The sequence below is a fragment of the Erpetoichthys calabaricus genome, chromosome 4 (assembly GCF_900747795.2).
Source record: "Erpetoichthys calabaricus chromosome 4, fErpCal1.3, whole genome shotgun sequence".
NCBI lineage: Eukaryota > Metazoa > Chordata > Cladistia > Polypteriformes > Polypteridae > Erpetoichthys > Erpetoichthys calabaricus.
The window spans coordinates 57,777,185-57,802,642 of record NC_041397.2 but is presented as its reverse complement, the minus strand read 5'-3'; the positions used below and the strand labels follow the sequence as shown (position 1 = coordinate 57,802,642).

Here is a 25,458-nt window from a genome sequence, read left to right as displayed (position 1 = left end):
GTGGGGCTCCGGTGGCAAGGAACTGTCTGACATCTGGCCATCTACGGAGACAATTGCATTCCTGGCAAACTTCAGGGAATCATCATTCCACTGTTCTCTTTTAAATGATGCGGGGGTAGATCTGAATTGGTGACTCATAGTGTCTAAAGGGTCAGTATGCTCGGGAGCGCTATTGGTTCTCTGGCTCGGGCCCTCATCCGGGTCTTCTTCCGTCTCGGGGTCCGACGCCAGAGAATCTTCCCCCCGGTCACTGACGTCATCATTAGTTGCCTGTGTGCACGGCGTGGGAGCCACGGGAATGGCGCCTCGTCCATCCATAACAAGACCCAATTTGGCCCCAGGAGTGGTTTTCCGTCTACTGCCTTTATTGTATGACCAGTCGTGTCCCAAAATGACTGGAAAAGGAGGGTCAGGTAACACCACTAATTGAGTCAGACCTCCCTTCCAGGAAATATAACATTTCGCGGATCTATATGACTTGGTCTCCCCATGTACACAAGTTACGCTTACATATTGGTTCCGCCATTGTTGCGGTAGAACATAATGGCGAGCGACAATAGTTATGTTGCTGCCGGAATCAAACAAGGCAAGTACAGAATGACCATTAATTAAAACCACTCCCGTATTCGGAATAGCCAGAGGGTTTGACAGAGCACAGTACCTCTCCGAAGTGGCCCAAGTGCAGTCCATCGGCTCCTGCTCATATAAAGGACAGGCTGGCAACAGGTGACCGAGGTCCCCACACTTGAAACAGCGTGGCGGTCCCGGTCTTTCTTTAGGCTTCGTGGGAGCTTCTGCCACGTGATGGGTGGGCTCGGGGTGTACGGTCGGGCCCCACGAGCCGGCTTTTCCGACCCCCCGGTTCGGTGGACTGCGAGCTGATGCTCCAGGACTTCCAGGAGTCCTTTCATATCCTTATATGGATGTCTACGAACCTGCTTGGCAAGGTATCCTGGCATGGCGTTTACCAAACCCTCACACGCCACTTGTTCGACTACTCGGCGTGCCTGGGTACCTTCTGGCCTTAGCCAGCGACCCATCTTTCCCCAGAAGTCAAAAGCCTGGGCTCGGGCAGGTTGATCGGGGTTGAACTGCCAGTTCCGCCATTCACTCGCCTGCTGGTCCGTAGTGATGCCGTAGCGGCTAAGGATCTCCGGCTTTAGGAGGTCATAATTCGCGGCCTCCTCCTCGGGGAGGTCGTAATAGGTCCGCTGCGTGGCGCCTTTCAGGTAAGGAGCCAAAATGGCTGCCCACTCCGCCCGCGGCCACTGGTTCCGTGTGGCGGTCCTCTCAAAAATACCGAGGTAAGATTCAATATCATCCGCATCCGACAGCGGGACAATTGGAGGAGGCGGGGGTCGAGCGGGCTCTGGTCTTACCATCTCCACTGTGGTTAACCTGGCCTTGGTCTCTTCCAACTCCCATTGCGGCGTGAGCGAGCTGGAGGCTTTGGATCTGGGATGCCATCCCCGTCAACACATCATTTAGGTCCTGTCCTTCTGACATTTTCGGACTCTTTTGTATCCTGCCAACTACGCCACTGTGAAATAAAGACTGTCAAGTGCATAAAGGTTTGGGGTTTCCGGCCCCGTATACTGTAAAGAAAATAATTTCCACAAACAATAGTCAATATTGGCATTCATCTATCACCCGCCATGATGGCGGAGAGGGGAACATTTATTGTGAGGGACCGGAAATGGGTGAATGGACTGCTGGGAAGGAACCGTGATGGATGCTGGGACTGTTGACGTCATCAGAGGGAGACAGGGAAGGCGGAAGTGTTGTACTGTTTTCATGTTTTCAAGGGACTTCATGGTGGCAGCGCGTCTTTCTTTCTGCAGAAATAGAGAGAGAGAGAGAGAGAGGTTAGTACTCTGCCATTCCCGTCTGATATATGATCTCTTGTCACGTTTTGAGTCGTTCTGCGGCTCCCTAATCGTGCGTGCGTGCGTGCGTGACAATGTATATGTATATATGAATATGTAAGTATATGTATATGTATGTGTATGTATATATGTATGTGTATGTATATATGTATGTGTGTGTGTGTGTATATATATATATATATATATATATATATATATATATATATATATATATATATATATAAAATATGTATGTATGTGTATATACACACATATATATATATTGTGTACAGACCCCATGCTAGCCCCCCATGACATCAGTCTTGAAAGGCAACCTGTACGCAGTTTCTTCAGTTAGAGGCCATGTGCTACTATCTGTTAACACTAGGTCTCTAGCACCTTTTGGGTTTGGGCAAACAGAACATCTGTTAAGTCACCCACTCATTACTGTCCTGGAAGAATCTATATGGATCCAGCCCTGGCTAGATATTCGCTCTTCTACAGTCATACTTTTCCTCATTTTGCTTTTGCCAACACCACACATGACAGAGTTTACTGTACTTTGTATTCCCACACTGCTATATTAAATTGCTTTCTTCATGCCAGTGCAGGCACCTGTCTCTAAGAGAAACTTATTGCTTGGTTTCTGCACTTTGCCTCAATGATTTTCTTACCTGGGAAATCTCTTTTCTAGTTAGGACTTCCCTGCAGAAAGACTGTAAGAATAAAATTCTGCTTGTAAATACAGTGCTAATGATTATTTAATAGGTAAAACTAATTTATCTTTTTCCACACTTTAATAGTGTTTTTGCTGGCTGCCAAATTCCATATCCAAAACGAGAATTCTTGACAGAAGAGGAACCAGAAGACAAAGCAGACAAAGTAAGTAATCAGCCTTGCGAAAGAAATATAAATTACTGCTTGAGTAATAAGTACATCTGTCATTTCTATACTCAAGTGTCCTTTATGATGTAAATCAAAACTAAATGCTGCTAGAGGCAAGTACAAGAATTTAGACAAACAGTAATACATTTTGTACAGATTACAAGCCAGCGCAGTATTGCAAAGATTATTTCCCTTATAGTGCAGATTGTTTAAAAAAAATTGAAATGCAATAATATCAATATTATGGAAATATATTCAAGTGGATAAATAAATTATCTGATAAAGAAAAATAAAGACACTAGACACAAAGTTCTTCACCTTGCAGAGGTCTCCTAAACAGCAAAATATAAATTGTAACTTGTTTGTTATAGTTAGTGAAAAGTTGTTAAGTATGTTAAAGTGTACATAGGAAGTGAGTAATCCAGTAATCTGCCGTTAGGGTGTTATGCTAATTCAAGAATTTGGTATTATGTTAATTATGTTTGAATATACAAAATATTCTGCATTGATGAAAAAGTTTTTTGTGCATATTAACATGTCACTTTGGTCTTTTCAAAAATTGAGAAGAACCAACAGCAACAGCAGGGTAATAATCATACAAATGGAGGAGGACACACAGGGACCCAAGACAACAGTCATGCACAAGGACCTCCACTGAAGAAAGTCAGAGTGGTTCCTCCTACGACTACCTCAAGTGGATTGATTATGAGTTCTGAATACCAAGTAATTATCTTGTTTGTTTTCTTAATTTTTTTAAATGATCTTAGCAAAATCAAATTATAGATCATAAACCACCTAACTCATTTAGACTGTTTTCTTTTTAAAGTATTCAACATGACAGTATATTTCCTTTTTATTTTCATTTTTCAAAGGATCACTATACTACTGGTGTATTAACAGAGATTTGGTTATAAGATGTGGGCCCTCTTTAACTCCCAAAATACATACACTATACACTCTATATGCACATACGGCATTGTAATTAATTCTGTACATATAGAATTGCAATGTACCTTTAAATGAGTCAATTTACCTGCTTCTACTTCTGAAAACTATTGATACCTGCAACATATCACCAGATACCCTTGAAGCATATTTTTGGAAGAAGCATAATATCTATACATAGCTTTGGAGGTGCTTAAACAACCAATTTCCTTTCCTGGATTTTCTTTGTCTGCTGCACTTTCTCAACTAGAAAAAGTAAAGGAGACTTCACTAGATAGTTTAGCATGTATAACACAGCAGAGCACAGAACAGCTAATTCATTCCAGAACAGACAGAATAAATTCAGTCAAATGATCATGTCCAGGGAATGGTTCACTGACTGATCTCTGAAAGGGAAAAGAAAGTCTGCTGAGATAAATCAGTGCATTGGAACCCCAATGGGAGAGCTGAACATCTTTCAGATGGGTTAATCCTCACATGATTTTGCAAGTTTTTTTTTCTGCTTCCTTTTGCATGTCTTCTGGAGACTCCTGTCTTGGTTTAGGGTAAGAGTTTCAAAACAGTGTTCATTGGAGTTATGTTAGAGGAGTGCTAGATCTGACTGAGCAGTGTGTACTCACTCTTTAAGTATTCTGAAGCTAACCAGTAAAAAATAAAATAATCAGTTTTTTAACTGCTCACAGATATGGTATGTTGTTTTATATAATATCTACTGTTTTTTTTAATATACCTGTATAAAGAGTTTTTGTTTTCTCTTTATCTGCTAATGCCTGTTCATTAAGAAAATTACAGAAATAGTCATCTGTTTCAGCACAGTGACAGATGATACCACTGAATGTTTATTCAGTAGTCATTTTCAGGGAAAATGTATTTGGTACATATGTAGTTTCAGTACTTTAAAAAGTTTACTTATTTGAGCTATAATCTCTCTGTTGGGATTATCATTTAGAATATTTTTGGTACCCCTTTCTGACTTGGATATGCCTCTGTTCTGCCAATTAAATTGTGATGGTCTCCACTTTCTCAATGACTTGCAGTGATGTTTATATACTATTAGAATGAAACTTGTCATACCCATGTTACTTGGTAATTTCTATAATTACTAGGCACAGTAAAGTTCCATTATAAAGCCTGTTTAGTCTCCAATATTTGCAAAGTAAGCAGTTGTTTATTTCTTTTTAAAGGTAACCACCTAAAAGCCGAATGGATATATAGGTTTATATGATGCAGTCATTTGCTTTGTAGCATCTTAAGTGTTAGCCAAGCCTAGTGCGTAAATAGGTTATTTTTACTTGATTTCTATATAAAAGAAAATAAAAACTTGTTCTTTCACTCAATTTATCATTTTGTATTTAAGTTAACTTTTTTTCCAGGTACATATTTTTCTCCATGATCATATAAAACAATCTATTCATTTACTGAGCCTGCTAAATCCTTTTCAGATGTATAAGGTGCTGGAGCCTGTTAGATGCTAGGCAGAAAGTAAAACTGAAAACGGCAGCATTCATCAACAGGAACACGTCGACACCAGTATTTTCTCAAAAGGTCAAGGCGTTAATTCTAAATATGAGTGTTATCTCTGTGGAAACAAATTGTGTATATATCTGATTCTTCTATACAAATTAAATGTAAATTGCCTACATAAGTACAGTAATAAATGTTGCAACAAGTAGGCGACTATAGATTAATGTCATGTAGGATCACAGACCTAAAAGAGGGAGTTCCATACCACCAGCTGAGATGAAATTCTCCAAAGTTACCCAAATTATTAATAAAGGCTGTGTTTTGAAAAAGGTGAGTAATTGAAAAGCCGGGAAGTAATGTCTGCTATACACTAGGCACAACTGTCAAAGGATTACACTATATTACCATCTTTGAATGACAAACTGATGAGGATTAAGTTTGCAGATATGTGTTTATAGTCTAAAAACCTTATCCTATAGTTGCTTTGAATTGTACCAAATACTGTTCACATTAGTCTTAAAATATTACAAGGGATCCAGTTTGAAATTATACTTCAAATTAAATTAATTAGATTGCTATTGGTAGCTCTTTGATTTATACAACTTTATATGGCACCTGAATAAGCTATTTAATAGTAGGGTGACACTAATATGAGTTCAGTTGTTTTCTGGAGAAAGAAGGTTGTAAAATCTGCTGTTTTAAGGTTGAATCAATGCTTTACAATTTACTTAAATCTTGAAGTACATTGCTTTTAGCAGTTACTCAAGAGAGAGAATGAGCAAGACAATTTCCAATATGAATGCACATATAGAGCCGCCTTAATATAACATTGTTATGTCTAATTTTACATAATAGGTCATAGTATTCAGAATACATTCTCTGTTATTCCAACAGATTCAAAATCACATTTTTTTTATTCTGTTGCTCTGAGTTGATCCTTTGATAAATTCACAATTATCAGTTCTACTTTGACTGGTTCATGTCTTGCCTCTTGGACTGATCATTGTGTGTCTCCTGATGTAACTCATAACAACATAAATTTGACAAATAAGAGCAGACCTTTCAGTCCATCAAGCACATTTGCTTAGCTAATAGCTAAGCTGTCCCAATATCTCATCTTCTTAAAGGTTGTCAAGGTTTTTGCTTTAACTACATGTCTCGGTAGTTTGTTCCAGAGTCCCACAACTCCTTGCGTAAAGATATGCTTCCTGGCTTCAGCTTTAAATGCACTTCCCCTTGATTTCAATTTTTTTCCTCTAGTACGTGATTCACCCTTAAGCTGAAAGGATGTTGCTGAATTTCCTTTTTGTCAGTGCCTTTGAGTATTTTAAATACCTGGGTTAGGTCCCCACGCAGTCTCCTCTGCTTGACACTTAGCAGGTTTAATTTTCTAAGTCTGTAGGACATGTCATTAAGTCCTGGGATGTGCTTGGTTGGCTCTCCTCTGTGCAGCTTCAAGTGCTGCTATGTCTTTCTTGTACCATGGTGACCAGAACTGCACACAATACTCCAGATACAGTCTTGCTAGTTCATTATATAGTTTGAGCATAACATCCCTTGACTTAAATTCAACAGTTTTTATGATATAACCTAACATTTTTTTTGCCTTTTAAATTTCTTCAATGAAAATGTTTTGTCAACATATAGCCCTAACTCCTTGTCAGCGGTTGCTTCTGGTATGGCAGTGTCTCCCATCTTACATTTATAATTGATGCCCCTTTTGCCCACATGTAGCACTTTGCACTTTTCTAAATTACACTGCAGATATTCATCCAGTTCTGAAAATTGTCCAGGTCTTGTTGAATTATTTTTGCTGCCTCACCAGTGTCTGCTATCCCTCCAACTTTAGTGTCATCTGTGTATTTCGTGTGTTTACTAAATATAACAGAATCAATGTAATTAATATAAATCAAAAAGGTAAGAAGAAAAACAGACCATTGAGGGACACTACTGATCACCTTGCTCCATGTGGAGAATTCTACTCTTATGTGTACTCTTTGTCTCCTGCCTGTTAACCAACTAGAGGTCCAGTTTTATAGGTTAACTCTGATGCCTACAGCTTCTAGTTTTAGAATTAATCTTTGGCGATGGACTGTATCAAATGTTTTTGAAAATCTAGTTAAAGTATGCCATATTCTTTGATTTTGTCAACTATTCCAGTTGTTTCTTCAAAAAACTCTAAAAGATGGTTTGGCAGAACCTTCCTCTCATAAACCCATGCTGGCTGCTATTTAGTATATTATTTTTGTTTAGGTAATTTTCTAACTTATTTCTTATTATAGTTTCCATACTTTTGCATGGCACAGAAGTAAAAGTACCTTGTCTGTAATTACTAGGATCCAATTTGTCTTCCTTATTAAAGATTGGAGTCACATTTGCAACATTCCAGTTCTCCGGTACATCTCCTGTCTGAGGTGACTGCTGAAATATGCCTATTAAGTATTTATAAATGACATCTTTTGTTTCTTTCAGTACAATTGGTAACATTGCATCACGTCCAGAGGTTTTCTTAGTCATTAACGTTCTCAGGGCTTGAAGCACATCTGACTGTTACTTTTGCATGAGGCATTCCACTTGTTTTTTCCTTTAAGTACTTGGGTGAATTATTTATTTGTTCAGTACTTTTGCTGTTACTTTCTCATTTTCAGTGATTTCCCCATTCTTGTCCCAAAGCTTTCTTAAATTCGCTTTTATCATCTTTTTACCAGAGTAGTCCTGAAAAATTGCTTTCTGTTTGTTTTGGCTTCACTAGCAATTTTTATTTTGGTTTCTCTTTTTTTCTCTTTTTTTTCCAAATGCTTTTTTTGAACTATTGCCATAGTTTCCAAATTCCTGTGTGTCAGAATTATCTGGCTTTTTTTTTCTTCGTTATTTTCTTGTGCAGTGATCTTTTTAGTTTTACTTTTCAAATAATGTTCCTATTTATCCATTTTGGCCACATTTTTTATTCTTTTTTCATTGCTTTTTGGAATGAACTTATTTTGAGCCTGGATAAGAAGATCTCTGAATTTTGTATTTCCTTATCCCCATAAAGTCTGCATTCCTCAAATTGTAAGACCTCGTTTTGGTGTACATTTGTGTGTTTTCAAAGATTATCTTAAATTTTAACATGTAATCACTGCTGCTTAAAGTATCTGTAACTTCTGTTCTTTTTACTCTGTCTTTATTGTTAGGAAAGATGAGATCTGGACAGCTGTCACCACGTGTTGGGCTTTTGAAACACTGGGTGAAAAAACAGTCATTTGCTATCTGCACTATTTCATTTTCCTCTTTTGTATTCCCAATAGGGGATTCCCAATCAATTTTTGAAAAGTTAAGATCACTCATGACTACTATGTCCTCTCTTATGCTCATGTTTTATTTGAATAAGTCAGTCAGTCAGTCATTTTCCAACCCGCTATATCCTAACACAGGGTCACTGGGGTCTGCTGGAGCCAATCCCAGCCAACACAGGGCACAAGGCAGGAACAAATTCCAGGCAGGGTGCCAGCCCACCGCAGGATACACACCAAATACACACTTGGGACAATTTAGGATTGCCAATGCACCTAACCTGCATGTCTCTGGACTGTGGGAGGAAACCAGAGCACCCGGAGGAAACCCACGCAAACATGGGGAGAACATGCAAACTCCACACAGGGAGGACCCGGGAAGTAAACCCAGGTGGTCTTACTGCAAGGCAGCAGCGCTACCACTGTGCCACCATGTTGCCCTATTTGAATAAGTAATCCTGTATGTTATTATCTAACCTATCAGAATTTGCCGGCCTGCAGCAAAGTCCAATAATTATTTTTCTGCCTTTCTTACTTGCTTAACCCACAGTGATTCTCACATGTTTCCTTCTTTGTTCTTAAAGATGTCGGCCTGAATGTGATTATTCACATATTGTCCTCCGGGCGCTCCGGTTTCCTCCCACAGTCCAAAGACATGCAGGTTAGGTGGATTGGCGATTCTAAATTGGCCCTAGTGTGTGCTTGGTGTGTGGGTGTGTTTGTGTGTGTCCTGCAGTGGGTTGGCACCCTGCCCGGGATTGGTTCCTGCCTTGTGCCCTGTGTTGGCTGGGATTGGCTCCAGCAGACCCCCGTGACCCTGTGTTCGGATTCAGCGGGTTGGAAAATGGATGGATGGATGTACCACCCCCCCATCCTTATCTCTACTGAAGCATTTGTAACCACTAATATTATATTCCTCTCCATCTCTATAATTTAGCTATGACTCTTTCAAAGTTAGCTGTCATGTACTTCCCCTCTGATTCTCCTCTTTCAGATTTGTCTCTAAACATCTCCCTTGAAGATGTCCTCCTTTTACCTTATGTCATGGTCAGGATTCTTGGCTTGACTCCGTATGTCACAAAGACAACAACAACCGCATCCCCCTTGTTGTCACCTATAACCCATTTCTTTAAGCACTTCAAAAAAATATAGAAGAATTTCAGCCAATACTAAATAATGATGAAACGCTGAGAGATGCATTTCCAGAACCTCCCCTCCTGACATACAGACAGATAATCACCAAACCTGCAGCAACTAATTGTCCAATGATCAATGGGTGAACCAACAGATAATGGGTCCTTGCCTACAGAAAAGATGTCAAACGTGCTTACATTTATGATGCAAGTTATACTGCACTGCCAACTAGAACATTGCATAAATGGATAATTTTTCTGCATATCATCTAATATGGTCTACCTAATTCTGTGCATGAAATGTTCCAATACTGCCCTCTATGTGGGAGATACTGAATAAACACTCCACCAAAGAATTAATTTACACATGTTCCACATTAAGCGTGGCAATAAAGATGTTCCTGTAGGAGCTCACGTCAACAGCCATGAACACCGTTGGAGGGACTTTAAAGTCGCAGTGCTTATGGGCAATTTCAAGACACAGCAATAGAAAAAAGAATGGGAAGTTAAACTGATGCTAAAATGTAACACATTACAACATGGTTTAAAAAGAGACAGTTTTATGGCCAGATATGAGGATTGTTTATATGTCTCTGATTGACCCAGACAACCTGACTACAGATCCACATTGTATGGAAAAACTCGTCAAAAACTTCAAAAGACTTTGTTGGATAGTTATGTTATCAAAAGATCTTGACCATACATTGTTGTTCTCTCTCCGCTAAATGAATCTTAGCCTGGAGAGGTCTATTAATTATTGCATCTAAGATGTCTCGCTTAAAGATTTTCCAATGCTGTATCTGTCCTAGTGTGTATATAAACACAGAGAATTCCAGTTTCTGTATTATATCTTGCCTGAAGAAGGGGCCTGAGGTGCCCTGAAAGCTTCTATTTGTAATCTTTAAGTTATCCAATTAAAGGTGTCATTTTGCTTGACTTCTTATTTCTTTCATTCATCAAACATTTATATTTATGGACGTGGACAAATTTGTTGGTATTCTTCCATGAAAAAAGTAGAACCCATAATTGCCTCTGGAATAACTTGAAACTGACAAAAGTAATTGTCACCCATCATTGTTTATTCCGTAACAAAAATCAGACTTTCCTTTAGAGTTTTGATTCAACAGAATATTTCAAATAATAACATATATGAAAATGACGGACAAAAATGATGAGAACCTTAACCTAATATTTTGTTGCACAACCTTTAGAGGCGAATCCTGAAGTTCTCAATGAGACTTGTGCATCTGTCAACAGATAGTTTGGCCCACTGTTCTTGAGCAAACTGCTGCAGCTGTGTTAGGTCTGAAGGGTTCCTTCTCCAGATTGAATGTTTCAGTTCTTTCCAAAAATGTTCAATAGGATAAAAATAAGGGCTCATAGAAGGCCACTTCCAAATAGTCAAATGTTTTGTTCTTAGCCATTCTTGAGTACTTTGAGCTAATGTGTTTTTGGTTATTATCCTGTTGGAGTACGTTTCACTCACTTCATTGTTCCCTGCACAGACTCAAGGCACCTCATGCCAGACGCAGCATAGCAGCCCCAAAACATTACCGAGCCTCCTCTATGTTTCTCAGTAGGTATGGTGCTATTTTGTTTGAAAGCTTATTTTTTTCATATGTAGACAAAGAGCTGATGTGACTTGCCAAAAAACACCTATTTTGTCTCAACCTTTCAAAGGACATTCTTCCAGAAGCATTGTGGTTTGTCAGTATGCATTAAAGCAAATACCACACAGGACTCACAGTGGTAGTGCTGCTGCTTTGCAGTAAGGCGATTGTGGGTTCGCTTCCCGGGTCCTCCCTGTTCGGAGAGCACTTTCAGTAGTGAGAAAAGTGCTATATAAATGTAAACAATTATTATTACCAGTCTGGCTTTATATTTTTCTTTCAAGTCTTCCATTGAGCACACTACCATTCAATGAAAAGACAGATGGCGTAATCAGACACCGATGGTCCTTGACCTTGGAGTTCAGCTTGTATGTCTTTGGAAGTTTTCCTTGGCTTTTTGTTAGTTATTCCCGTTATTCTTCTGCCCTCAGCTTGTATGTCTTTGGAGGTTTTCCTTGGCTTTTTGTTAGTTATTCCCGTTATTCTTCTGCCCATTCTGTGATTGATTTTCCTCCTGCAACCGTGTCCAGGGTGGTTGGCTACAATCCACTGGACCTTGAACTTCTTAATAATATTTGCATCTATTTTCACATGAGCATCAAGCTGATTGGAAATAGTTTTATAGCCTGTGCCTTTAACATGCTTGTCTCTAATCTTCATTCTGATCTCCTCTCTACATTCTCTGGTCCATATTTAGTGTGGGAGACATGATGATATCAAACAGTGGAGCAACTACTTTTCTCCATTAGAATAGGCTGAATGACTGATTGAAGACATGGGTGATACTAATTACAGAAAACAGCTAGTTTGCTAGTCACTCAAATTCAATTATTTATGATATTTTCTAGGGAAACTGGTTATAGAGAGCAGACCACCATAGGGGAGGAGCATTTTGGCTTTATACCAGGGAGAGAAACAACTGATGCAGTCTTTGCATGGAGACAGCCTCATACAGAAGCATTGAGAAAAACAGAAAGGTTTGCATGTGGTGTTTAATAATAATTTAGAAAACACTTATAATAGAGTTCCATGTTAAGCAGTCTGGAAGTGCGTGAAAGAGAAAGGAGAACCAGAGAAGTATGTGAGAACTGTCCAGGATATGTAGGAGGGAGTGAGGGCTCATGTTAAAAGCTTTGTTGTGGTAACAGACAAGATCCCAGTTAGAGTTGGTCTGCATCAGGGGTTTCTTTAAGTCCTTATCTCTTTGATCTTTTTATGAATGTGTTGAATCATGGGATAAAAGATCAATCACCGTGGTGCATGTTTTTTGCTGAAAACATTGTGTTGTGTAGCACCAGAAAAGAGGAAGTGTAGAGGAAGTTAGTAAAATGCAGAAGGGCTTTGGAAGGTAGAGGGTTGAAGATAAATAGGAAGAAGACAAAATATACAGTATTGTGCAAAAGTTTTAGGCAGGTGTGAAAAAATGCTGTAAACAAAGAATGCTTTCAAAAATGGAAGTGTTAATCATTTATTTTCATCAATCAACAAAATGCAGTGAATGAACAAAAGAGAAATCTAAATCAAATCAATATTTGGTGTGACCACCCTTTGCCTTCAAAACAGCATCAATTCTTCTAGGTACACTTGCACACAATTTTTGAAGGAACTCGGCTGGTAGGTTGTTCCAAACATCTTGGAGAACTAACCACAGATCTTCTGTGGATGTAGGCTTCCTCACATCCTTCTGTCTCTTCATGTAATCCCAGACACGCTTGATGATATTGAGATCAGGGCTCTGTGGGGGCCATACCATCACTTCCAGGACTTCTTGTTCTTTACGCTGAAGATAGTTCTTAATGACTTTGGCTGTATGTTTGGGGTCGTTGTCCTGCTGCAGAATAAATTTGGGGCCAATCATTGTGAATTTCCCATCGGGATTAATAAAGTATCTATCTATCTATCTATCTATCTATGCCTCCTTGATGGTATTGCATGATGGATAAGTATCTGCCTGTATTTCTCAGCATTGAGAACACCATTAATCCTGACCAAATCTCCAACTCCATTTGCAGAAATGCAGCCCCAAACGTTCAAGGAACCTCCACCATGCTTTACTGTTGCCTGCAGACACTCATTATTGTACCGCTCTCCAGCCCTTCGACGAACAAACTGCCTTCTGCTACAGCCATAAATTTCAAATTTTGACTCATCAGTCCAGAGCACCTGCTGCCATTTTTCTGCACCCCAGTTCCTATGTTTTCGTGCATACTTAAGTCGCTTGGCCTTGTTTCCACGTCGGAGGTATGGCTTTTTGGCTGCAACTCTTCCATGAAGACCACTTCTGACCAGACATCTCCGCACAGTAGATGGATGTACCTGGGTCCCACTGGTTTCTGCCAGTTCTGAGCTGATGGTACTGCTGGACATCTTCCGATTTCGAAGGGTAATAAGCTTGATGTGTCTTTCATCTGCTGCACTAAGTTTCCTTGTCCGACCACTGCGTCTACAATCCTCAACGTTGCCGTTTCTTTGTGCTTCTTCAAAAGAGCTTGAACAGCACATCTTGAAACCCCAGTCTGCTTTGAAATCTTTGTCTGGGAGAGACCTTTCTGATGCAGTATAACTACCTTGTGTCTTGTTGCTGTGCTCAATCTTGCCATGACATGAAACTGTCTTCCACAACCTCACCTTGGTAGCAGAGTTTGGCTGTTCCTCACCCAGTTTTAAGCCTCCTACACAGCTGTTTTGGTTTCAGTTAATGACTGTGTTTCAACCTACGTGTGACATTGATGATCATTAGCACCTGTTTGGTATAATTGGTTGATCATACACCTGACTATAATCCTACAAAATCCCTGACTTTGTGCAAGTGTACCTATAAGAATTGATGCTGGTTTGAAGGCAAAAGGTAGTAACACCAACTATTGATATGATTTAGATTTTTCTTTTGTTCGCTCACTTTGCATTTTGTAAATTGATAACAATAAGCAATCATTATTTATATTTCTGAAAGCATTCTTTGTTTACAGCATTTTTTCACACCTGCCTAAAACTTTTGCACAGTACTGTATGAGTTTTAATTATGATCAAGATTCAGTTAACCTGCAAGGAGAATAGTGGATAAATTTAAATATGTAGGATCAGTGGTAGTTTGAGAAGGGAAACTAGATGTAGTGATAACCCATAGATTGTAGTGTGGATGGAAAAATTGGAAGACGGTATCAGTAGTTTTGTGTGATCAAAGAATTAAGGCATAAGTTAAAGGTGAAGGATTTTAAGACAGTGGTCAGACCAGCAATGAATTATGGACATGGGCAGCAAAGGGAGCACAGGAAAAGAAGTTACATGTGGCAGAAATGAGCATGTTGAGATGGATGTGTGGAGTTAGAAAAAAAGGACAGAATAAGAAATGAGACAATCAGAGGTACAACAAAGGTGGGAGAATATCTAAGGAATTACAGGAAATTTAGTTGAAGTAGTATGAACATGTGATGAGGAGAGACAAAGTGGAGGTGGATGGATAACGTAAAAGAAGATTTGAAGGAAAAGGGCTTGTCTGGTGAGGGGGTGCAAGACCAAGCTGTTTGGAGAAGGTTGATTAAGTTAGTTCCGGCGCCGCCGAGAGTGGCAGCCTTTTCAGCAGCTCTGTGTATGACTGTATGTGTATGTGTACTTTTCTACTTTTATTTTTCTATTTTTATTTATTGATCACTCCTATCACTTTATTTTATGTGGATTTGTTCCTTGGACACACTTACTTTTACAACGTGGGCATGGATTTTTACACGCCGAGACTCATCTATTCAAGTACTCAACTTCGAGGGCTGAGAACAAATGCCAGTGCCGGTGTGGTTCCCTATTTACCCGACGAGGTAAGAAGGCGGTATTGTGGCAGCAGAGCTGGCACTAAGCTAAAAATGAAGCGGCTTGCGAGAAAGTGGCGTTTTAAGCCTTCGGTGCCTTCTGTGATTCTGGGGAATGTGAACTCAATCTCAAATAAGATCGACGAACTGGCTGCGCTGGTGTAAAATGTCAGAACCTACAGAGAATGCAGTTTGTTGTGCTTTTGTGAAACGTGGCTAACTACCACCATCCCAGATGTTAACGTGGAGCTACCCGGGTTTAGCATAGTTAGAGCGGACAGAGATGCAAGTACCTGTGGGAAGCACAAAGGAGGAGGACTCGCTCTCTATGTTAATACACGGTGGTGTAACTCTGGACATGTTAACGTCAAAATCTCCACTTGCTGTAGGGACATCGAACTGTTGGCCGTAAGTTTGCGTCCCTATTACTTGCCCAGAGAGTTTGGACACGTCATTGTTGTTATTGTTTACATTCCTCCTCGGGTGGACGTGGAGATAGCAAGTGACATCATCCATTCTGCTGTTCCTAAGTTACAAACGCAGCACCCTGAGGCGCTTGTGCTAATCGCTGGAGACTTTAACCATGTGACGCTGGACAAAACATTACCTGCCTTCTCCCAGTATGTGGACTGTAACACCCGGGGAAATAAGACTATTGATTTACTGTATGCAAACGTTAAAGACGCATGCAGCGCCACCCCCGCTGCCTGCGCTTGGGAAAGCAGATTATAACCTGGTTCTGCTTCAGCCTCACTACAAACCAAAAGTGAGGGTCCTACCTGCAACCACACGATCATTCAGGAAGTGGACCCTGGAGGCTGAGAATGCTCTGAGAGAATGTTTTGGAACTACAGACTGGGGTATGCTGCAGGGATCACATATTGAGAACATTGAGGAAGTTGTTGACTGCACTACTGACTACATCAACTTCTGTATGGACATTGTAGTTCCAGTAACAACTGTACGCTGCTATGCTAACAACAAGCCATGGATTACAAGTGACATCAAGGGCCTTTTGAACCAGAAGAAAAGGGCTTTTAAAGACGGTGATCAGCATGAGCTCAAGCGCGTGCAGAAGGAACTCAGAGTCCAGCTCAGAGCGGCAAAGGTGCAGTACAGGAGAAAGCTGGAGCAGAAGTTGCAGAATAACAGCATGAAGGAAGTGTGGGATGGGATGAAGATCATCACTGGCTGCAGCTCGAAGCAGGGTACCACCATCGAGAGAGACGTAAAGAGAGCAAACCAAATGAACAACTTCTTTAACAGGTTTGACCACCCTAACCCACTCTCACTCTCACCTCGGAGTACTGCACCCTCCACACATCCTTCTGCTGATACCAGCATAGGAGAGACATCCCCACCCATAATTACAACAGCGCAAGTAAGCAGAGAGCTGAGGAGACTTCGTGCCAGCAAAATAGCGGGTCCAGATGGAGTATCGCCACGACTGCTGAAGGTCTGTGCATCGGAGCTGGGGGGTCCTCCACAGCGCATCTTCAACCTGAGCCTGGAACAAGGGAGAGTCCCGAGGCTTTGGAAAACATCTTGCATCACCCCAGTCCCAAAGGTATCACGTCCTAGTGAGCTGAATGACTTCCGGCCTGTTGCTCTGACATCACATGTGATGAAGACCATGGAGAGGCTGCTGCTTCAGCACCTGAGGCCACAGGTTCAACACGCCCTCGACCCTCTGCAGTTTGCATATCAGGAGAAGGTGGGAGCGGAGGATGCCATCATCTATATGCTACATCGACCCCTCTCTCGCTTGGACAGAGGCAGTTTTGCTGTAAGAATTATGTTTCTAGACTTCTCTAGCGCCTTCAACACAATCCAACCTCTGCTCCTTAGGGACAAGCTGACAGAGATGGAAGTAGATTCATACCTGGTAGCATGGATCGTGGACTATCTTAAAGACAGACCTCAGTATGTGCGTCTTGGGAACTGCACGTCTGACATTGTGGTCAGCAACACAGGAGCGCACAAGGAACTGTACTTTCTCCGATCCTGTTCAGCCTGTATACGTCGGACTTCCAACACAACTCGGAGTCCTGCCACATGCAAAAGTTCGCTGACGACACTGCTATCGTGGGCTGCATCAGGAGTGGGCAGGAGGAGGAGTATAGGGACCTAATCAATGACTTTGTTAAATGATGCGCCTCAAACCACCTACACCTGAACACCAGCAAAACCAAGGAGCTGGTGGTGGATTTTAGGAGGCCCAGACCCCTCATGGACCCCATGATCATCAGAGGTGACTGTGTGCAGATGGTGCAGACCTATAAATAGATCTATCTCTCTCTCTCTCTCTCTCTGTCTCTCTCTCTCTCTCTCTCTCTCTCTCTAAGCACATCAACCCCACATAGAACTGGAAAAACATGTAAAGGAAAAGGGAAATGGTCTTTTCTAGGATTACAAACAAATGTGTCCAGGCCGTTTTACAATATCTTTGTACAATAAGCAATACTTTTATCTCTTTTCACAAATGCTTTGCTTTACTTGATAACATATCAAAGGCATAAGGGTGTACATGGGACAGTTGCTTTTCATTTAATCACTTTTAATGAGACATATACCACTTTTTCAATGAACTATAAGGGTACCAAGAAATTTGTCCATGTCATGTTTGTTAAATTTTTCTTGATAATATTCAGAGGATTCAACCCTTTCTCATTAATTATGCCACACAACACCTTGTTCATGCGCTGGTCCTCTCTTTGCTGGACTATTACAACACTCTCCTGGCCGGTCTTCCTTCAACTGCAATTGGACCTCTCCAGCTCTTCCAGAATGCAAGTGCATGACTGGTGTTCTCTGTTCAGTGATTCACTCCAATTGCTTTGGACTCTCCACTGGCTTCCAGTTGCTGCAAGGATCCAGTTCAACACTCTTATCTTGACCTACATTTATGTGGACAGTTCTGCTCCTCAATACTTCAAATTCTTGATCCCTTCTTATTCTCCTTCAGGAAGTGTCCATTCTGCCTATTCTTGTTTGGTGACCATCTCTCCTTTTGCTAGATGTGCCAAGACTGGACAGGTGTGTGTTGATAACACAGCTTTTCATTAAATACTTTCAGACTGCTTAGTTTTCTCTCTTACAGGTTAGCTGGTGCTGTGCAGTGTAGTTGCAGGTATACAGTGCATCCGGAAAGTATTCACAGCGCATCACTTTTTCCACATTTTATTATGTTACAGCCTTATTCCAAAATGGATTAAATTCATTTTTTTCCTCAGAATTCTACACACAACACCCCATAATGACAACATGAAAAACGTTTACTTGAGGTCTTTGCAAATTTATTAAAAATAAAAAAATTGAGAAAGCACGAGTGAGGGAAGAATGGAGTGCGAGATCGACAGGCGGATCGGTGCGGCATCCGCAGTAATGCGGGCTCTGCATCGGTCTGTCGTGGTGAAAAAGGAGCTGAGCCGCAAGGCGAAGCTCTCAATTTACCAGTCGATCTATGTTCCTACCCTCACCTATGGTCATGAGCTATGGGTAGTGACCGAAAGAACGAGATCGCGAATACAAGCGGCTGAAATGAGTTTCCTCCGCAGGGTGTCTGGGCTTTCCCTTAAAGATAGGATGAGAAGCTCAGTCATCCGGGAGGGGCTCAGAGTAGAGACACTGCTCCTCCGCATCGAGAGGAGTCAGATGAGGTGGCTCGGGCATCTGATCAGGATGCCTCCTGGACACCTCCCTGGTGAGGTGTTCCGGGCACGTCCAACCGGGAGGAGGCCCCGGGGAAGACCCAGGACACGCTGGAGGGACTATGTCTCTCGACTGGCCTGGGAACGCCTTGGGATTCTCCCGGAAGAGCTAGAAGAAGTGGCCGGGGAGAGGGAAGTCTGGGCATCTCTGCTCAAGCTGCTGCCCCCGCGACCCGACCTCGGATAGCGGGAGACAATGGATGGATGGATGGACATGTACATAAGTATTCACAGCCTTTGCCGTGACGCTCGAAATTGAGCTCAGGTGCATCCTGTTTCCCCTGATCATCCTTGAGATGTTTCTGCAGCTTAATTGGAGTCTACCTGCGGTAAATTCAGTTGACTGGACATGATTTGGAAAGGCACACACCTGTCTATATAAGGTCCCACAGTTGACAGTTCATGTCAGAGCACAAACCTAGCATGAAGTCAAAGGAATTGTCTGTAGACCACCGAGACAGGATTGTCTCGAGGCACATATCTGGGGAGGGTTACAGAAAAATTTCTGCTGCTTTGAAGGTCCCAGTGAGCACAGTGGCCTCCATCATCCGTAAGTGGAAGAAGTTTAAAACCACCAGGACTCTTCCTAGAGCTGGCCGGCCATCTAAACTGAGCGATTGGGGGAGAAGGGCCATAGTCAGGGAGGTGACCAAGAACCCGATGGTCACTCTGTCAGAGGTCCTCTGTGGAGAGAGGAGAACCTTCCAGGACAACCATCTCTGTAGCAATCCACCAATCAGGCCTGTATGGTAGAGTGGCCAGAATTGAAGCCACTCCTTAGTAAAAGGCACATGGCAGCCCACCTGGAGTTTGCCAAAAGGCACCTGAAGGACTCTCAGACCATGAGAAAGAAAATTCTCTGGTCTGATGTGACAAAGATTGAACTCTTTGGTGTGAATGCCAGGTGTCACATTTGGAGGAAACCTGGCACCATCCCTACAGTGAAGCATGGTGGTGGCAGCATCATTCTGTGGGGATGTTTTTCAGTGGCAGGAACTGGGAGGACTAGTCAGGATAAAGGGAAAGATGACTGCAGCAATGTACAGAGACATCCTGGATGAAAACCTGCTCCAGAGCGCTCTTGACCTCAGACTGGGGCGACGGTTCATCTTTCAGCAGGACAACAACCCTAAGCACACAGCCAAGATATCAAAGGAGTGGCTTCAGGACAACTCTGTGAATGTCCTTGAGTGGCCCAGCCAGAGCCCAGACTTGAATCCGATTGAACATCTCTGGAGAGATCTTAAAATGGCTGTGCACCGACGCTTCCCATCCAACCTGATGGAGCTTGAGAGGTGCTGCAAAGAGGAATGGGCGAAACTGGCCAAGGATAGGTGTGCCAAGCTTGTGACATCATATTCAACAAGACTTGAGGCTGTAATTGCTGCCAAAGGTGTATCGACAAAGTATTGAGCAAAGGCTGTGAATACTTAATGTACATGTGATTTCTCAGTATTTTTATTTTTAATAAATTTGCAAAAACCTCAAGTAAACTTTTTTCACGTTGTCATTATGGGTTGTTGTGTGTAGAATTCTGAGGAAAAAAATTAATTTAATCCATTTTGGAATAAGGCTGTAACATAACAAAAGGTGGAAAAAGTGATGCGCTGTGAATACTTTCTGGATGCACTGTAATTATGCAGTAGTTCTTCACCCATGTGCTCACTTTTGTTTCTTATTTTTTGTTGTTTTTGATGCTTGCACCTTCCTTCTTTTACGTATTATAACTTGCTTTGTATGTCACCTTGGATAAAGGTGTCTTCTAAATAAAAACAATTTGCAGTCCAGAAATGTATGAATGATTTTGTGACGTTCCCTTCTCCTTTGACATGTTACTCTAATATTTGCCAACAGCTCTCTTTATGCATGTTAAGGCCTTGCACTTAACGCACCACAAGCTTTAGCCATTAACTATTCTAAACCGTTCAGTATATACAACTTAACACTAAAACAGGTAAATGCATTTACTATTTGGCTTCCAACACAACGTGTGTCAATGCATTTGGCAGCAAACTGTAGCATTGCTTCTTAGCTTACTAAAAGCCTTTAGTTTCTCACAGCAACCTTCCATGTCTGCCGTAAAACAAGCAAATGAATCAACATTCAGAGGATGCCAAGTAATGACGAAACTGAGCACTACAGGCATAGTACAAAACATGAAACTTGTTACAAGGGTTCACTTGCTTTTTGTTTGAATCACTAAAGATGGCTGCCTTCTGATAATGGGTTAAAGATGCACATTCCTTGGAAAAAGCATAATTTCAAGTGTAATCTGAAGGAAGTTCAGGTTTGCCGTTTAATGCGTTAAATAATTAGGTACTGTATTTATTTTCATGAGTACTTTTATTCTGTTTTTTTAACTGGTAAGATCTGTGTTTAAAATTCTGCAAAATTCTTCATACTGTTGTTTTTTCATTTTTTGAAAGCGAATAAACAAAGGAGAAGCAGGATTAAAGAAAGAGGCACAGTGCATGATTCTTCAGTGCTTGTCAAAGAATGTGGTAGCTGTGTTTCTACTTTTTGATCACTTTGTCATCTTAGTGAAGGATGGGTATAGGCTGCCATGATATATTTGTAAACATAGTCATGTCTCAATGAAGTGATTTGTTGGAGAGCTGTTCAGTTGTGTTTTTCCTGTCTGTCTGTTTTCTTTCACCTGTCCCACCTCAGTGCCATCGACATGGTCACATTACTACTACACATTTCTAAGTGAAGGGCATCTTTAAACTGTATTTTTTTTGTTTAATATATATATATATATATATATATATATAATATGGAAGAGAAGGTCTGTGATACGGTTTGCATATTTGCAGCTGGAGATCCACAAAGGGAGAAAAAATTAATCATGTATCATAAAGTAGTTTTTATTCCTGAGCTTTCAACCCCTACCAGGGGTCTTCATCAGAGGATAATGCTTAGACTTACAAGAATCAAAGGCAATATATAGCAACACATTAAGTGGGGTTGGAGGGGGGTGAGGGAGGTGACTATGTCAGTATGATCGGGGGGGGGGGGTTTGTATAGTTTATTTATTATGTACATGTTCTTCTTAAGTTAGAATAGCACACAAACCCACGAACAATCTGCGCACAGTCCTCTTTAATGCCAAAAACATGAAATCGACAGCAGAAACACGAAACGCAGTTTATAGTATCCCATGCAATTCTTGCTCAGCGGTATACATAGGACAAACTTCAAAAAGAATCTCAACATGTGTGTAGGAACATCGCAACGCCGTCAGAAGATAGGACGCACTATCATTGATCTATGCACTTACTAAATCGACAGGACATACATTCAACTGGGACAATGTAAAAGTAAAATTTAAGGCCAGTACTAAAAGTGCCAGAGAGTTGGTTGAGTCTTGGCTATCAAATGAAAATGCCGTCAACAGACACTTGGACATAAATCCAGCATATGCTAACTTAAGAAGAACATGTACATAATAAATAAACTATACAAACCCCCCCCCCCCCCCCCCACCACCACCCTCTTGATCATACTGACTTAGTCACCTCCCCCACCCCACCATATCCCCCACCCCACCCCCACCACTTAATGTGTTGCTATATATTGCTTTTGATTCTTGTAAGTCTAAGCATTATCCTCTGATGAAGACCCCTGGTAGGGGTTGAAAGCTCAGGAATAAAAACTACTTTATGATATGTGATTAATTTTTTCTCCCTTTGTGGATCTCCAGCTGCAAACATATATATATATATTTAATTATTTGCTGGTGGGGAAGGATTCTTACCATTGTTTTATGTATATGTTTCAATTTCTCCAAAGTATTTATTTCCAAGTGAAAGTCTTGTGAAACTCTTTGTGATTATACCTCATACTAGTAACTGTATGAATGGAAGATAACTAGAAAATTATTTTACTTTGCATCACCTATCTGGGATAATCCACATTAGAATTGGGGAGGAGTTTTGTTGCTGCATTGGGTTATAAACCAGACAGATAAAAACATGGTGCATGCAGAGAGGATTTTATTCAGTTTCTTCTGGTATGCTGAACTTAAAAATGACAAATATAAAACAATACAGAAAATTGCATAACCTTGAAATAATTACCTATAAAAGCTAACATAAAACTAATATCTGCTTAAATGAACAATAATGCAATGATTCATATTTTTTATCAAAAATGTAATAGAAATAGTTTAAAAGAAGATATGTCAAGTTGACAATGGGGGAGATGAAAATTTTTCAATTTAAAATTATTACCTACAGAGATATAACATCAACTTTAACTTTAATCAAATAAATGTGAAACAATAATTTCAAATATTACAGAATTGAATCATATTACTTATACTTAATGTTTCATTTCTGTCAATGACTAAAGTATCAGAATAATATTCTGTTTTATGGTCCCTAGCTCCTAGACAGGGAAAAACAGAGAGGTGATCATTTCGTTTTAGTAATCAAAGATAAGACTTTAAAAGAGAAATCTGTGATACAAGTAACATTGTTCAGGCAGATACAAAACATTTTGGACAATTATTGGAGAAAATTGAATAATGAATTGAATTGACCTAAAATTGGAATTATTGGTGTAAAATTGTTTTAGGTAAATAGCAAGTCAATAATCTTTATGTTCTATCAAAGAAAACACCATCACAATACACTTGCAAAAAAATCAATTAAATGGATGTTAATGCTAATACACTTGATAATTTTCAACAGATTACAAACTTAAAGCTATTAAATTTACCTTGCAAGAACACTTATAAAAATAGTTGCAATTTTTCTGTTTATTTTTGTAATTGCTTAGGAACTGCGTCTTGGTCGCGGAACAGTGGACCAGCTCTACACCCTTAGCAGAGTCCTGGAGGGTGCATGGGAGTTCGCCCAACCAGTCTACATGTGTTTTGTGGACTTGGAAAAGGCGTTCGACCGTGTCCCTCAGGGAATCCTGTGGGGGGTGCTCCGGGAGTATGGGGTACCAGACCCCCTGATAAGGGCTGTTCGGTCCCTGTACAACTGGTGTCAGAGCTTGGTCCGCATTGCCGGCAGTAAGTCGAACCCATTTCCAGTGAGAGTTGGACTCCACCAGGGCTGCCCTTTGTCACCGATTCTGTTCATAACTTTTATGGACAGAATTTCTAGGCACAGCCAGGGTGTTGAGGGGGTCCGGTTTGGTGGACTCAGGATTGGGTCACTGCTTTTTGCAGATGATGTTGTCCTGTTTGCTTCATCAGGCCGTGATCTTCAGCTCTGTCTGGATCGGTTCGCAGCTGAGTGTGAAGCAGCTGGGATGGGAATCAGCACCTCCAAATCCGAGACCATGGTCCTCAGCCAGAAAAGGGTGGAGTGCCCTCTCAGGGTTGGGAGTGAGATCCTGACTCAAGTGGAGGAGTTCAAGTATCTCAGGGTCTTGTTCACGAGTGAGGGAAGAATGGAGCGTGAGATCGACAGGCGGATCTGTGCGGCGTGCGCAGTGATGCGGGCTCTGCATCGGTCTGTCGTGGCGAAAAAGGAGCTGAGCCGTAAGGCAAAGCTCTCAATTTACCAGTCAATCTATGTTCCTACCCTCACCTATGGTCATGAGCTATGGGTAGTGACCGAAAGAACGAGATCACGAATACAAGCAGCTGAAATGAGTTTCCTCCGTAGGGTGTCTGGGCTCTCCCTTAAAGATAGGGTGAGAAGCTCAGTCATCCGGGAGGGGCTCAGAGTAGAGCCGCTGCTCCTCTGCATCGAGAGGAGTCAGATGAGGTGGCTCGGGCATCTGATCAGGATGCCTCCTGGACACCTCCCTGGTGAGGTGTTCCAGGCACGTCCAACCGGGAGGAGGCCCCGGGGAAGACCCAGGACACGCTGGAGGGACTATGTCTCCCGGCTGGCCTGGGAACGCCTCGGGATTCTCCCGAAAGTGCTAGAAGAAGTGGCCGGGGAGAGGGAAGTCTGGGTATCTCTGCTCAAGCTGCTGCCCCCGCGACCCAACTTCGGATAAGCGGAAGAGGACAGATGGATGGATGGCTTAGGAACTGCTCAACCACTGGGGTTTCTGTCTAGACAGGCCTGCCATCTAATAATGATGATTGTTTTAATAGATGATAAACATTAAATATCATCTGAGTACTTATTTTATGTGTTTGCCCTTATTCACAGTTCACAACAGTAGTGCATCTAGGAAGTAATGCTTTTTTTTAAGCTTTTTTTATTCGCTTGAAGAACAGAAAACTTTTGAGAACCTGAAATTTGGGCAGACAGAAATTTCCATATAAAAAGCTAGTATATAAATCATGAAAAAAATCATCATGCATGATTGTAATTATAAATAAAAGCAGTATTTTCAATTTTAGAAGATGACATAGAAAATATGTATGCCTATATAACAGTGATAACCAGTTCTGATACTAGAACCCCACAATGGCTGCTGGTTTTTATTGTATCCAGCCCCTTAATTCAGTGCTCATTAATGCGGTTTTATTGAGCTTGTTTTAAGTAACTTACCATTTTCTGGTTATTGTACATTTTAGATGAGGGATGCTTGTTCTCATTCCTGTGAACAAACTGGTATCTGATTGAAAGACAGGTTGCACAAAAAACCTTCAGCTGCTACCACTCTTCAGCACCAGCAGTCCTTGTCAATAATTCAAATACCACCTATTTGTCATTTGAAGTACACTTCTGTGTAAATACTCATTAGTTATCTATTTAAACACAGATCAAAATATCAACCTTGATAGAAGGCTGGTAAGAAATTTGGCCGAATCTGCAAGTAAATTAAGACACATATGCTGTATTGTCAGGGTTG

General features: G+C 41.1%; 1 protein-coding gene and 1 long non-coding RNA gene across 2 annotated transcripts in view; both read left to right on the top strand.

The window, feature by feature from the left end:
• The window catches only part of cdk8 (cyclin-dependent kinase 8), a 1,217,851-nt gene that overhangs the window by 252,135 nt on the left and 940,258 nt on the right, over nt 1–25,458 (top strand). The gene's annotated exons all lie outside the window — the stretch shown is intronic.
• The window catches only part of LOC127527477 (uncharacterized), a 31,504-nt gene continuing 8,662 nt past the window's right edge, over nt 2,617–25,458 (top strand). Inside the window, exons 1-2 of the long non-coding RNA XR_007934781.1 lie at nt 2,617–2,747; nt 3,315–3,473. This is a non-coding gene — a long non-coding RNA (uncharacterized LOC127527477). The remainder of the gene's footprint in view (nt 2,748–3,314; nt 3,474–25,458) is intronic.